Source organism: Salvelinus sp. IW2-2015, unplaced genomic scaffold (assembly GCF_002910315.2).
Source record: "Salvelinus sp. IW2-2015 unplaced genomic scaffold, ASM291031v2 Un_scaffold1467, whole genome shotgun sequence".
NCBI classification, from domain to species: domain Eukaryota; kingdom Metazoa; phylum Chordata; class Actinopteri; order Salmoniformes; family Salmonidae; genus Salvelinus; species Salvelinus sp. IW2-2015.
Window position 1 is genome coordinate 58,094 of NW_019942926.1, and position 12,568 is coordinate 70,661.

General features: G+C 46.4%; 1 pseudogene; it reads left to right on the forward strand.

The window, feature by feature from the left end:
• Positions 1-5,912: 5,912 nt before the first annotated feature.
• LOC112070952 (ras GTPase-activating protein-binding protein 2-like) lies at positions 5,913-11,873 on the forward strand (annotated as a pseudogene).
• Positions 11,874-12,568: the final 695 nt, after the last annotated feature.

Consider the following 12,568-nt stretch of genomic DNA (forward strand, 5'->3'; position numbering starts at 1 on the left):
ATGGGCGATTATGAACGACGGAAATTGGATTTCGCTCGCACGCACAGGGATCCACCTGCTTCCGAGTCATTCCGGAAGCTCCCGATGGTCTCGTTGCTGAGAGAACCTGAGGCTTCCCGACCTGCCCTGAGGGCTGCTGAAGACGGCCGAGTCACCGCTTACTGAGTCTATGCCACTAGGCAGAGCTGGGCTAGAGCTAGCGGAACGGCAATACAGGATCGACACGAAGAGTTGTCTGTATTGCGGGACTCTTGGTCGTTGTGTCCTCTTGTCCTTTAAAGAAAACAGACTCACCGGTAGGAGCAAGTACTCTGATGGGCCATATAGGAACGTTCCTGCTTCCCCTGCTCGCACCCCTTTTCATGCCATTCGCTTAAGGAGACCAGTCCAAATCTGTCCGGGTTCTCATTGACTCGGGGCCGACGAAGAGCTTTTTGGACACTACGCTGGCGTCCGAGCTGAACATCCCACTCAGCCCCTCTCCACTTCCCATGGAGCGTTAGAGCGCTGGACGGTCGATCCTATAGGGAGTCACCCAAACACCACTCCCATCACCTACAGGTGTCAGGAAAACAGCGCAGGCTATCCAGTCGCCTCATCAAGTCGCCTCTGATTCCAGTGGTTATTGGGATTCTCCTGCGCTCGAACACACAATCCCCTCATTAAACTGGTCTACTGGTGCCATCATGGGCTGGAGCCCGTTCTGCCACGGCCATTTCCTGAAGTCAGCACAACCTGCCCGGGACGTCTTCCTGGCGGCTCGGAAGGTGCCCTGGATCTCTCCACCATTCCAGCGGAGTACCAGGACCTCCGGGAGGTGTTCAGCAAGGCCCGGGCCATGTCGCTTCCGCCGCACCGACTCTATTGACTGCGGATTGACCTTCTCCCTAGCACCCACGCCGCCCCGCGGATGTCTGTGCTCTCTGTCGGGGACCGGAGACCAAGGCTATGGATACCTACATTGGGGGACTCCTAGCTGCTGGATTTATCTGTCCTCTTCCTCTCCTGCGGCGCGGGGTTCTCTTCGTGGAGGAAAAGCATAAGACCTGCGCCTGTTGCATTGACTACTGGGGACTCAATGACATTATGGTTAAAAACCGTTACCCGCTATCTCTCATTTCCTCGCCTTCGAGCCGTTCCAGGGGGCCATTGTATTTTCCAAGCTGGATCGACGGAATGCCTACCACCTGGTGCGGATACGAGAGGGGGACGAGTGGAAGACCGCCTTCAACACGGCCAGTGGCCACTACAAGTATCTGGTCATGTCCTTTGGCCTCACCAACGCCCCTGCTGTGTTCAGGTCTGGTGAATGATGTTCTCCGCGACATGTGTAAACGGTTCGTCTTCGTCTACATTGATGACACCTCGTCTTCTCCCGCTCCCTCAAGAACACATGCTGCACGTCCGGCAGGTTCTTCAACGTCTTCTGGAGAATGAGCTGTTTGTGAAGGCGGAGAAGTGCGAGTTCCTTCGCTCCACCATCCCTTTTGTGGGTTACATCATCTCTGCTGGGAGTGTCCAGATGAATCCCGGGAAGGTGAGAGCAGTGATGGATTCGCCTCAGCCTACGTCCAGGGTACAGCTGCAACATTTTTCTGGGTTCGCCAACTTCTATTGTCGCTTTATCCGGGGTTACAGCACCCTGGCTTCCCCTGTCAGCACTCACCTCGCCCAAGGTTCTGTTCACGTAGTCTCCAGCTGCTGACCAGGCGTTCTTGGGACCTCAAACATCGCTTCACCACAGCTCCCATCCTGGTTCATCCTGACCCAATCCGTCACCCATCTCGTCCTGCCCTTTGACCTCAAGCTACATCCTGACCTTCTTCTCCATCGCCTCAATGCCCGGAAAGGAACTACGATGTGGGGAATCGTGAGCTTCTCGCGATGAAGATGGTGTTGGAGGAATGGAGGCACTGACTGGAGGGGGCGGAACATCGTTAATTGTGTGGACTGACCACAAGAACCTGGAGTATCTCTGCAGCGCCAAGCGCCTCAACTCCAGGCAAGCCAGATGGGCCCTGCTGTTCACATGGTTCACTTCTCCAGGATCCAAGAATGTCAAGCCAGATGCACTGTCCCATCACTATAGCCCACGACTACTACCCCGGAACCCGAGACCATCCTTCCCACTTCGTGCCTGGCGAGTGGCACTCCAACAGCGGTCAATAGGGAAGCAGGCCGTGAGGTGCAGCGTTCCCAGCCGAACCCGGGGGAGGCCCCTGATAACTGGATGTTCGTTCCTGATGCCATCTGCTCCGCGGTCCTTGGAGTGGGCCCAGTCTCCAGGCTTGCCTGCCACCTGGGCACCCGTCAGGCCCTGGCCTTTGTGCGACAGCTTTTTTGGTGGCCTTTATGATCCCTGACGTGTCCGCATTCGTCGCCGCTTGCACGGTGTGTGCACAGAACAAGACCCTCGCAGGCTCCGGCTGGTCTCCTCCAACCTCTGCCTGTCCCCCAAAAGGCACCTAAAGGATTCTCAGACATTGAGAAACAGATTATTTGATCTGATGAAACCAAGATTGAACTCTTTTGGCCTGAATGCCAAGTGTCACGTCTGGAGGAACCTGGCACCATCGTCTACGGTGAAGCATGGTGTGGCACCATGGTGGGAATGTTTTTCAGCAGCAGGGACTCGGAGACTAGTCAGGATCAGGAAAGATGAACAGAGCAAAGTACAGAAGAGATCCGTGATGAAAACCTACTCCAGAGCGCTCAGGACCTCAGACTGTGGCGAAGGTTCACTTCAACAGGACAACAATCCCAAACAACAGCCAAGGCAATGCAGGAGTGGCGTTCTACACTATGTAAAGTGGTTGTTCCACTGGATATCATAAGGTGAATGCACCAATTTGTAAGTCGCTCTGGATAAGAGCGTCTGCTAAATGACTTAAATGTAAATGTAATGTAAATGCTTCGGGACAAGTCTCTGAATGTCCTTTGAGTGGCCCAACCAGAGCCCGGACTTGAATCCGAGTCGACACGTCTCTGGAGAGCCTGAAATAGCTCCCCATCCAACCTGACAGAGCTTGAGAGGATCTGCAGAGGGAGAATGTGAGAAACTCCCAATACAGGTGCCAAGCTTGAGGCGTCATACCAAGAAGACTTGAGGCTGTAATCGCTGCAAAGGTTGCTTGCAACACAAGACTGCGTAAAGGGTCTGAATACTTATGTAAATGGAACATTTCGTTTTTTTTTTTTTTGCCTTTGTCATTAATGGGGTATTGTGTGGAGATGATGAGAAGAAGAAAAAAACGATTCAAATCAATTTTTAACGAGATTAAAGGCATGGTAACGTAACAAATGTGGAAAAAGTTCAGAAGCGTCTGAATACTTTCCGAAGTGCACTTGTAGTGTGTCTCCTGGATACTGGCAGCATATGATAGGCCTTGTTTCTGTGGCCTAGGTTTCCTCCAGTTTTTGTATTCAAAAGTATAATATGTGTACACCTTCAAGTTATCTGCTGTCCTGTCAGAAATTAAACATATCTTTCCCTCATGCATTATAGTTGCTCAATTTTGTAGTGTAATAGAACATTACTATATCATATGAACAGTAATTTTTCTTGTAAATATGTTTTAAGTCACATATGAATCTCTTTTTAACTGTTTGGCTGAGATGGACAAGGAATTATTATATATGAATTATGACAAAATAAACCCGTGTGACGTCATAACGTTGCTGGATTTTTAGGCAGGGAGGCACGGCGGGAAAATACACAACACTTGACGTCACAAGTCTGGATGTTGTCCAGTGTAAAACATATCATTGGCTACTCCACCTGTCCCGAGGGTTCCCTGCCCCTAGATTGCAGGGTTAGATCAATAATTTGAAGTCTATGCTTTAAATTCCAATCTCCTGATACAGCAGAGCTCATAAATCTGTTAGTAGACGGGTGAGAGATATTAATAAATTACACCTGAAATATTCTTCATTTTTCAGAGTATAGTCGCTTGACGACCAGAATCGTGTATAGTCAGAGTTTATCTTAATCACTGTGTTTCACATTAGATAGTATTTCAAAGGTAAGTTACCTTTTTTTTTTTTTTTTAAATAGCTAACGTTAAACTGTAACGTTAAATTCTGACTAACGATACATTTTAATTAATGGATAGCTTACTGTAGCTTCTCCGGAAAAAAGTTTAGCATTTAGTTAGTGAAGGTCTTTGTGGCCCACTGTACAGTATGTGTCCTTCAATTAATTCCATGTCGACAATTTGAGCTAAAATTAATAAAAGGCATGGTATCATGTGATGCTAAACGCCGAAATTTAACCGTGTCAATTTTTATTTTTCTCATTGACTAACTAGCTATAGCTCAAAATACCTAGCCAGTCGGCCTTTGTATTATGTGTATATGCTACACGAGCACTGGTGTCGACACTTATTGCTTTGGAACAGCGCTTGTTCTAAGAAAACCCTGCTGCGGTGCCAGGATTTAGCACTTTTCATGAGCGTGTTAAAAACGCGGTCAGAATTGGCTAGTTGACACGTGATTGTTGCTAGCGCTTGTTCAACGTTTCTTATTCAGAAATTGAGCTAAGTGACTTTGCATCATTAAAGGTGTTAATGGCATATTAANAAACCCTGCCTGCCGGTGCCAGGATTTAGGCACTTGCACGAGCGTGTTAACCGGTCAGAATTGGCTAGTTACAAAGTGATTGTTGCTAGCTGTTCAACGTTTCTTATTCATGAAATTGAGCTACATGATTTTGCATCATTAAAGTGTTAATGCATATTAATACACGAAGGAAACTGATAGATCGGGGTAAGAAAGTTGTCAGACAAGGTAGCTTGAGAAAAGCAACGACGCCACAAATCTAGCTTAGCGCCATTAGCTGCCTAACGTTAGCTAATGTACCAGTTTCACTATCATTTAATTAGCAACCGGTAGGGGCTTTTCTGTGCATTTTGTCGATAAATGTACAACGTTACTTAAATTACACTTAGAATATTGGGGGTAATGTTATTTATCAATGCACGCAGTGTTAACGTGTTGGCTAACGAGTTTCCCAATTTAGCCTAGCAAACTAGCTACTTTCCCAACCTAGTTGTAGGAAGCCAGCGTTAGCTAGCTAATCCTCGTTTACCTTACAAGTATGCTGCCCCAACTAGTATGCTAATACACTTACAAATAAGACGAGGCCTCTTTCAAAGCATTTGGAGTTAGTCTACTATTTCTATCAACATTGTATTGTCTGGTATCAAGGCCAGGGAAATGATTCGACGATGCCACACAAAATAGACATCCAGCTACGACAGAGGCTGTACCAGGTCGTGGGAGGCTTCCGCAGTTTCCGTCACAATAGGCCTGGCTACTCATAACACAATAATATAACAGTAACCTAATTTGTTCATTTGATTAGTAACATATGTTCAGACAATCTCTCAACTCTCTGAGAACGTCTCGTTGAAGTCGACCTATGCTTTGTACCCCTCTTTTGTGTCCGGGTGGATAACGTGATGGCGCAGTTGCACGCTAGTGTGTGCTAACAAAGTAGGTAGTTAGCTAGCAACGATTAATATGTATCGTTTTAAAATGTGAACACGAACAACTTGGTGCATTGTCGTTTAAAAATGTGTTGAACGCATAGACTTTGTCTTCATATTCTCAACTAATTTCGAAACTAGAAAGCAACGTCTTAATAACCAGTTTCTGTACATATTTTTCTATTAGCTCAAATTTGCATGCAAAAACATTCATGAACGATTCATAGTTGCTCAGTTTTCCATTGGTCTCATCTGGTATTAAGTTGATATTGTATATGTTGCCTCGATTATGTCCAATAAGAAAGAGTTGTCATGGCTTTATTTTCCTTCTGCAATGCTGACCTGCATGTTCTTAGGTCACTTCAAAGTAATACGTCATATCAAGATTTAAATAGGTTTTGTTAATGTTCTATTTCAGCACTTGATATTGATTACCAAGAAATGGTGATGGAGAAGCCAGTCCCCTGCTTGTAGGGCGGGAGTTTGTGGGCAGTATTACACACTCTTAAACAAAGCACCCGATTTCTGCACAGGTACTGACCGATTTGTCTAGATTGAATAGCCCACAGTATGTGATTACCTTCCATTGCTTTATGTAGACTTGTGCCAGCAGGACTTTAAATGTCTCTGCTTTGTCATGACAGGTTCTATGGAAGGAACTCCTCCTATGTTCATGGTGGACTCGACTCTAACGGGAAGCTTGCAGAAGCAGTGTATGGCCAAGCGGTAAGTGTCAATAAACTAAATCAAAGATCCAGATGACAACTACCTGTTTTGAAAAAGCATAGTCAAGAGTCTTCACTCAGGATGCTTTTCATGCAAATCTCAAAATGTTAGATTTTAAAATATATTTTAATAACCTTACAAGTGCTGTGATGTAATAATGCAGGAAATTTGATCTATTATAACCACTCCTGGTGTTGTGATTTATTTCTAACGTTACTTCCTTCACCCTACCCAGGAAATCCACAAGAAGGTCCTGTCCCTGCAGTTCCAAGAATGCCACACGAAGATCAGACACGTGGACGCCCATGCCACGCTGACTGACGGCGTTGTGGTCCAGGTGCTGGGTGAGCTCTCCAACAACGGCCAGCCGATGAGGAAATTCATGCAGACCTTTGTGCTCGCTCCAGAGGTGCGTGTACGGTAGGCTAAAGGGCGGGGCTCACTGCACACACTTTACTAAGCATTGGGTAGTTGTCATATTTTAATTGTCACTCACTGGTAATTTTGGATTGTGTTCAGCAGTCAAGAAATGGTAGAATGAATTGAAGTGGAGCGACTACCTGCGTTGTGTTCAGTAGGACTCAATATTCAGGAAGTACCTCCCTGATTCATTCTTTCAAAACATTTTATGCCCACTGAAAACAACTCTGAACTTTTTTTTWGATTATGAAGCGCCTCAACTATGAGGGAAAAGCAMATTTTCGTCAGCTAGTGCAGCAAAAATATTAGTAGCTAATAGCTTGTCTGGCTATTTCCACAGGGTTCCGTGGCAAACAAATTCTACGTACACAACGACATCTTCCGCTATGAGGATGAGGTTTTCGGCGACTCTGAGGCTGAACTTGATGAGGGTAAGAAATTCTGCACTTTGTCCAGTTAAATTATCTTCAATGTTGAATTGGATGTCAAGTTGTTTATGGTCTGTAAACTTTGTTTTTGTTAATCGATGATACCTCAGAATCTGAAGAGGAGGTTGAGGAGGAGCAGGAGGAGAGACAGCCGTCCCCAGAGCCACTCCAAGACAGTCCTAACAGCACTACTTACTACGAGCCTCACCCTGTCATGTAAGTCTATGCTGTGGAGACCACCATGCCAGTTTGACAATGATGTTTAGATCAATGGTGACTAGATGTACTTAATAATCTGTTTTAGAGAAATTGAGTTTACGTACAGGAAGTGCACTGCATTAAACAACAATAAGTAAACATGGCATACAGTTGGTATGTACACTCACCGTACAGTTTATTTGGTATACCCATCTAGTACTGGGTCGGACCCGCTCTTTGCCTCCAGAACAGCCTGAATTGTTTGGGGCATTCTACAAGGTATCGGAAACCTGTTGGTCCATGCTGACTGCGATGGCATCACGCAGTTGCTGTGGATTGTTCGCAGCATGAATGTACTGCCGTCTAGCCCATTCCAGATGGTCTATTGGGTTGAGGTCTGGGGACTGCAGGCCACTCAAGTAAATTGAACTCCATGCCGTGCTCCAGGTGCAGTTTTCCCACTCCTTGATTGTCCAATCTTGGTGACCATGTCATGTACCCACGAGCCGCATTTTGTTTTTACCTGATGGGTGTGGAACCCGGTGTGGTCGTCTGCTGCAATAGCCCATCTGTGCAAGGATCAACGAGATGCCGTTCTGCACACCACTGTTGTACTGCGCCATTGTTGATCCAATTGTGGCCCGCCTGTTAGCTTGCACGATTCTTTCCATTCCCATTCTACATCTCTCAATTAGCTGTTTTCGCCACAGGACTGCCGCTGACTGGATGTTTTTCTTCTTCTGTTTGTCGCACCATTCTGGTTTACTCTTGACATTGTCGTGTGTGAAAATCCAGGAGGGCGCCGTTTCGGAGATACTGGATCCGGCGCGCCTGGCATCAATGATCATACCACACTCAGTCTTAAGTCACTCGTTTTGCCCATTCAATCGAACAGTAACTGGATGCCTGTCTGCCTGCTTTATCTAGCAGGCCACGTGACTCACTGTCTGTAGGAGCGGTCCATTTTCATTAATGGGTTTGGGTACAAATAAACTGGCCAGTGAGTGTACAGTTGCATCATATTTGTGTCAAGAAGAAATGTGACCGAATCCAATCATATTGAGCTGGTATCTGAGTTTATAATAAGGTACATCTGGGTGAAAGTTGTAGAAAACGTGACTGATTTCTGCTTCTTTAGCAATGGTGTTGAGGAGCCCATGGAGGAGCCGGCTCCAGAGCCTGAGCCGAGCCTGAACCGGAGCCCGAGGTAGAGGAGCTAAAGCCCGACGTGGAGGAGAAGGTGATGGAGGAGCTGGAGGAGAAGGCCCCCTCCCCGGTCCCCGTAGAGTCCCCACCCAGCACCCAGGAGGCCCCCAAGGTTGGTCCACTCTCCTGGTACAACAGTGCTATGACCATTATAACATCACAATAACATGCAGGTTGCATCTGAAATCACACTGCTATCTATAGATCGCTGGACAAAGTTCACTGTAGAAGGAATAGGGTGCCATTTCAGAAATGGTACTATTACACTGATTACTGTCAAGATATCTGCCTTACAAAATCATTTGTACGAGGAAAGTATATTGTACTGTGTTCTACTGATTGGCACGGTTGAATTCTGACTGAATTCCTGGCAGACGTTCTCCTGGGCCTCGGTGACCAGTAAAACTGCCTCCTAGCGGTACAGGACCCTCCTCTGGAATCCCCCCCATGTTGTTAAAGCACCAAGCTCACAGGTAACCCCTCCCCCCCCGTGTCTTGTGTGTGTCTGGGCTGAGTGTTGTCTGTGGTCAAGTAGGTCTCATCTCCTGTGTGTCGCGCTCCTTTACAGCCAGAGCAGAGACCAAACCTGAGAGCCAGACGGCCCCTCTTCGGGACCCCGGGACCAGCGCCCCGTGACAGACCAGCCTTCGTACAGCGAGCATCCAGACCTGGTAAGACCATGGGACCTAATGGCAACGTGTTTTTTCTATAGACGCACTGTCTACACGCGCAATTGCTCTTGGTTTTAGGTCTGCTTAGTTCTCAACATGTCACCAATGTCACGGGTGCTCACACTTCTGTTCTAGTCTTTTTACACATGGGTCAATGTGTGCACGTCTCTGTTACTTTAGATGGTGTTGCACCTTCAGAATCACAAACTGGGAAACCCCACTTCAGTTTTGTCAACAAAGGTAATGAAGCTGTGACTTTGTACTAATTGTGCTCTCTTCAGTGTTGGTACAGAGTGGCGGTGCAGATGGTAGCTAATGACTTCTCCTGACTGCAGGTCGGGGCGAGGCGGACCCGGTGAGATGGACAGCAGAAGGATCATCCGGTACCCAGACAGCCACCAGCTTTTGTGGGCAACCTCCCTCATGACATTGACGAGGCAGAGCTCAAGGACTTCTTCATGAGTAAGCGCTCGTACATGAATGGTTATTTAGCCATGCCATTTTCTGGTTGTTCAAATATCAATGGCAACTAAATCAATAGAATTGTGTGCGTTTGGAACAGTTTACATCTTCTATCCTTTTGGTAAGGTGTGACTACGAGTTAAACTCCAGACGACGTAGCAGGAGTGTGTATGATTTTCGGTATTTGGAATGGAAAACTAAAATGTCTCTTCAGCTTTTGGCAATGTAGTGGAGCTGAGGATCAACACAAGGGAGTCGGAGGAAAGCTGCCCAACTTTGGATTTGTGGTCTTCGACGACTCTGACCCTGTCCAGAGAATCCTGGGGGCGGGTAGGGGGGGCAAGTACTGACTTCATCATTATCCCCCTCATTCACATTGGTGTTTTGGTGGCACACGGCTTGGTGTTGTAAATCACTACCTATTGGTTTTCTGCACAGTATCCTATCCCCAAATCTCTAGCCGTTTTCCTTTGTTTGAATCTCAGCTATAGGAGACTGAGTATTCAAGGTTTTACTGGATCAAAATGGTGCTCGGGGGGGTGCTGACTGGAAATTTGAGGCCCTCCCGTTGTTCGCAGAGACACATTCAGCTTGGCTTATGCTATCCGAGTCGCAAACATTCTAACAAAATCAATGGGGTTCCCATGATCTGACAAAATACTCCTGAATGTATTGTTTTTGGTCATTGTTTGTTCTCAAGGATCATAATTAAAAAATAATTTGGGGGTCTTGTTTTAGCTGTTTGGACATAGGTGGCCCGAAAACACTTAGGAGGCTTGCCCAAGACTTTTCTATGCAGGAAACCACAAACACAATCGATACAACCTAAGATGCAACAATAGGGTTTTATGGTGTGCAAACCAGTGAATGAGAAGGATTGTGAAAAGGGTATTTTCTTAAGGTCCCCTAATACCTGCCAGTCCTGTATTAACGGTCCCCTCTGTCCTGTAGCCATCATGTTCCGTGGTGAGGTCGTCTGAACGTAGAGGAGAAGAAGACCAGGGCGGTGGCGTGACGGGAGGTCCGTGGCGGAGGAGACGCCCGCAGAGACATGGGGAGACGCGGCGACAGGGGGCCCGGCGGCCCGCGAGGAGGCATGGTGGCTGGCAGCGGGATGATGCGTGACGGCAGGGGCCCCCACCCAGGGGCGGCATGGGTGCTCCCAAGCCCGGCCTGGGCTCTGAGAGGAGCAGGAGGAACCGCCGAGGGCCGCTTCACACCCAGCGTCGCTGATAGTGCCACCTGCAGTTCGGAAGTAGTACCACGGTCTTCATCTTCTACCGTTCTCGTTAACGAAAAAATCTACATGTATAAACGTATATACTTTTGTTTGTTTATTTTCGTTTCGGTAAAAAAGTATTTTTGGCTTTGGAATGTGACACAGCCTGTCAACTATTTCTTCTCTGTGACAGACAAAATGAGCAAACGTAAAATTTGCATTTTCGCTTACTTAGCTGTGAGCTGAGCGTCCTTTTCCAGTGTTGTCAAGAATCCACAAACATTAATTTGTAAATTGAGGAAAGCAACCAGGAGTAATCTGCATCGTTATAGGAGGAGGGACTGATAGACTTTACCTACGATATACAGCCATCATTTGGAATAGAGATTATTATGCCTCGACTTACCGGGCGCTACGTCACGAACCCCTCTTAATGCACATTTAATATGTGGGAGTTCTCTGCCCTTTACTGTTGGAAAGCATGAGGTGAATTTCCTGCTATGGGGTGGGCTTGTGTTTAGGTTTTTCTTTTCAAGAACACTGCTTAAAACAAATTGCATAATGCACTCATCAATATGCACTAATGGTACTTTTGTCATGTTACATTGACATCCTGGAACGCAGGCTGTTGAGACATCTACTGTTGTCTCAAAGCTAAACGATGTGACAAGGCAGGCCTCCACTCAGGCTGTTTACTGTGACCAATCTACTTTTTTCTCACATCTTTCATCTCGAACCCATAACTATGCTTCAATTACTGCTGGAATACACAAGACACAACAAACCAATCTACAGAATGATTATTTTCCTAAATTATTTAATAAAAACGCTCAAAGTTCCTGGACTTCACCGAACGGAGAAATAAAAGGATGGTCCACAAAGCCAAGCTGACCCAATAGGAGAGTGGTGGTGATAATGTTTGTGGAGACTCGCTCCCTATTCTTTGTTGATTTTGTTTTTTTTAATGCATTCCCCCCCTTCCAGAACCGTGAAACTGGGCCCTCCATTCCCCGTCAAGTGTATGGAGGAACATAATAAATGTACAGCAAAAATCATAGTTCAGATGTATGATTTTAATTATCCTTTATTTTTTCAACTTGACTATAAAAGCATGATGGTGCCTTCTATTTCATCTTTCCAGTCTTACTAGTGAGTTGAGGTCGGGTGTCCGGTGTCACTCCCAGCTCCATGTGACTACTCTACCTACTGAGGCCAGGAGAATTTGCCAGTGTTTTTCACAGGATTATAAAGTTTTTCTGTGGCACATTTCACTCTCCATAAGTACTGTTCAACTACCTAAGATGTGCTGCAAGTTGTGCATTTTGTTTGTAGTATCTGCTCTGGGTTTTGAAGAGACGAGGACAACGGGTGCCTGAAGTTTCAATGTTAAATTCCCAGAGATGCGTTTATGTTAAAGAAATGACTCATTGGAAACATACTAGTCATGGTGTGTGTGTGCGTTCTTGGTTAGTCAAGCAAATGGGATCCGTTAAAGAGTTTGGATCCGCAGTATTGACGAGCGGTTTGCTTAGTAACTGTAACGGGCAGTGAATTGAAATGCACTCTAAAGGAAAATGTTGTATTGCACGGCTCGGACATGGGCTACTAGACGGTTCTGAATCGGTACGGTCAATCGGGCAGCATGGTCTTTGTCTCGAACGGTGGCACACGGAATAAGCCCTGATCCAAGGGCATCCGACTGTTTCATCAACAACAAACATTTTTCGTTGGCAGCAATTTTTGTAATGGTCC